Below are 3,689 nucleotides of genomic sequence, written 5' to 3' on the forward strand. Positions count from 1 at the left end.
AACTGCGTGATTTGCATACGGCAATTCGTTTTTTGTTGACCAAGTCGTAGTTTTTATACCCAAACGAAACCAACTTTGGCATAATTGTTTCTCACTGCCGCGTTGTTTGACAACTCATGTTCGGTGGTTGTCCTGCAATTTGATTTGATGAGAGCTGTGTGATGAAAACAACGTAGATCTAATTTGATTGGCTATTGTACTGACAGCACACCAGCTGACAAGCAGCACACACGCTTATAGACACAGACGTAGAAAATGAAAGATACGGAGCGCTCCCAAATAACTTTTTAAGCTTTGGGTTTTGGGGAAAGTAGCAAGTCATGTCAAGTCAAAAGGCTCAAGTCCAAGTGAAGTCACAAGTCATTGATGTTAAAGTCTAAGTCGAGTTGCAAGTCTCTTTACATTTTGTCAAGTCGAGTCTAAAGTCATCAAATTCATGACTCGAGTCTGACTCGAGTCCAAGTCATGTGACTCGAGTCCACACCACTGCAAATGAGACTGTACCTACGGGTCCATTTGTCATTTAGCTGGGGACACCCTAAAGCTACCTCTAGGGCCGCACCACCCCACTGTATGTATTTATTTAGTTTGCCTTTTCTTTGGCCCACCCCTATAATGTTATTCATTTTCTCTACCTACAGTGAAAAAAACAGCATCTATCTATATCTTAACAAACAAAAAAATGTTGTTTGGGAACAGTTGGTAATGATTATGTGCAGTAAAACTTTTCATGAAGTCAACTCACTTTAATGTGTGTTACTAAATTTGTGTTGGACGTCTTAGATGAAGGGAGCAGTTATGATTTTGGTTTACGGAGTAAACGACTAAAAACTAAGGTTGTGGGCATTGTTTTCTCTAAACGTAAACATTTGTCTAAGTATGGCCAAGAACACGCATTATTGTGGGTTTCCCGCATGTCATCTTTGTCACTAAAAGAAAAATCTAAACTACAGGAGAGAATCTCTCTGTAATTTTCAAAAGTATGTTTTTTTTTGGGGGGGGGGGTCTTCAGCTTGAAGACCGACTTCTTCATCGTCATCATGACATAAGTGTGTGACTGTTATAATGTTGTTTACTAGTTTCGATGACCCGCCTTATCTTGCCTCTGATTGGCCAGTCCGTAATGTTTCACCCCAACCTTAGCCAATTGTGACTCATCATACGAACACTAACTAATCATCATGGATGTTCTCATTCATCCATGTCATTGTATTTTCTCTGTATTTTTTTGGACTGGAATCACAGTCCATTTTCTTTCTTTGTAGCTTTGATGTAAGGTACCTAGCTAGATGAGTCTAAACATAGCTAAGCTACAGGAAAAGCTACTTGTTAAAAAATTAGCTAAGCTACCGCCATGCTACAGGAAAATGTAGTTAAGCTGCATAGTTTAGCTACATGTAGCTTGTTACTGCCCATCACTGCTCATACACATAACTGTGGTGCTTCAAGGACCGCCGAATAAAGAGCAAAATCGTATTACCTGATGAAATAAATGCTCAATAAAACGAAGACAAACATCTAAAATAGTTTATGCCTTTCTAATAGAGACATGGCTGCTGGTTGCAGGAGCTCTGCGTTCTTGTCTGTCCATTTTTCTTGATGTTTCCATGTCTTTTTTTGCCTTTTGGTTCGAGCCCTTTTGGGACTGCGCAACAAGGGGTGGCACTTTTGTGAACTTATGGATCTGTCTGGGGAAACCTTTGGGCCATGGCAATGTTTGCACCGGAGACCAGCTGCTGGCTCTCTGCTACACTAGTCCACATAGAGAGGCCTGGGCCGACGAGGACGAAGAGACGGGGCTGCGGAGCTGGCGTTGAGTGTTGCGATGGACGAGCGTCATGGAACTAAACGCGCATGTAGTGGTCACTTCAGTCTCCCTGGACGGATTGTCGCTCATGAGGATGCATGGACAAAAGTAATTTTTGGCCTGTAAGCAACCATTTTTAATATACTTCAGCACCCGCACGACCCCGAGAGGGACAAGCGGTAGAAAATTGAAGGATGGATGGACAGTGGACTAGTAACCACTAGGTGGTGCTGTGGTTAATTCAGTAAAGTGGCATGGCGCTTTTGTATTTCCTCAATTGCTAAGACATATTTCTTAAAACATTCACAGATAATATTTTCTCAAACCTTTAAACGCATCAAAAAAGTGTAACTACATTCCAAAAAGGGTAACATTCTATTTAAATCATCTCAGAAATCAGCGTTTCTTTTACAGACCAAACAATGTGATCAGATCATGTATCCCAGAAAGCAATAGCAACACAACATATTATATTATACAATATTTGATGACAAATGTTTAAATTTTTTTTTAAAAACCTATGGCGTCATATGACTATCTTGACACATAGGGCTAAATAAAGATTCACTTCACAGGGGAGTGAAAAAATTATGTCCCCCCCAGGGAGGGGAGATACAAAAAATAATTGAGAACCAGTGCAGCTGAGATAGGCTCCAGCACCCCCGAAAGGGACAAGCGGTAGAAATGGGTGGATGGATGGACGGCTTATGACCAGGTGGACGATTCAATTATTAGCACTTATTCTTTCAAAAAAAAAAAAAACAGCTGAAATTTACGGAGTAGGAGAGAGTTTGACTTGGTGTTGAACTTATCAAAGCCCGATAAAAACATACACATTCACTTCCTGTAAAACTGGTTTCAAAATAAAACACATAGGTTTTTAACAGGAAGCAAGGTGTTTTTGAAAAATTATCATCAGCTCATTTATCAGAACACCTTTCACCGCAAATATTGTGTAAGCTATTTTTATTGTAAACCCTTAAATATGTTATTGATTATATAATTCATAAATCAAGTATGTCGAGTTACAATTAAATAGTGGTGTCCTAGCTGATGCTATTATCTTGGAAAGTTTCAATCTATTGACCAGACAGATAAAGATATTTAAAGACGGTAAATGAGAAGCATAGGAGCGTGAGAGTTTTGTAATTGTTCTTAATTAAAAAAATATCCTTAAAACAAAAGGAGGAAGGGCAGATGGGCTTAAATTGCAGTCATCAGTTACACCCTATTGACATACAGTACAGTACTTGTATCCACAAGCAGTCAACAGGGCAGTAGTGCCTTAAAACCTCCATCATCACCTAGTCTTTGTCTCCATCCAACAGGCTTAAGGAGTAACTCGTCTTTAGTGTCAGTTTCCTATGTTGCTGACACTACTCACCTATGGAACATGTACAGGAGGCTTTCTAATTTCCTTAGGTAGAGAACAAATATTATAGCATTTTTTTCCCTCCAATTAATAAAAAAAAATGCCAGTGTTGCAGACACCAGATTCCAGAATTATATTCTCTGAGCTTTTATTTGATCAAGAATGACCAAGATTATGCATTTGGGTTAGAAAGCTGTGCCGCTGTACTTGATTTATTCTGTGTATGTCATTCCTCCTGCGCCTCCCACCCTTCTTTGTTTATATTGATTCTGCCAAACATAAATCTGCTTGTTACAAAAATGAGTGATAACGAAGTTAACCATACAACATAACACAAATGTACCCATTTTTCAAAGAAATTACTCCTTGAGGTGTCAGATTTTTGGTTGACAACAGTTTAAGCGGGCACTTTTTTAGTATAAAGAACATGGCACAGCTGTCGATCTTTCAAGGAGTCAACTTAAACGAGTACCGCTGTTGAACTAGAGAAAGCACAGATATGAACCCAGC

Source organism: Entelurus aequoreus, linkage group LG02 (genome assembly GCF_033978785.1).
Source record: "Entelurus aequoreus isolate RoL-2023_Sb linkage group LG02, RoL_Eaeq_v1.1, whole genome shotgun sequence".
NCBI classification, from domain to species: domain Eukaryota; kingdom Metazoa; phylum Chordata; class Actinopteri; order Syngnathiformes; family Syngnathidae; genus Entelurus; species Entelurus aequoreus.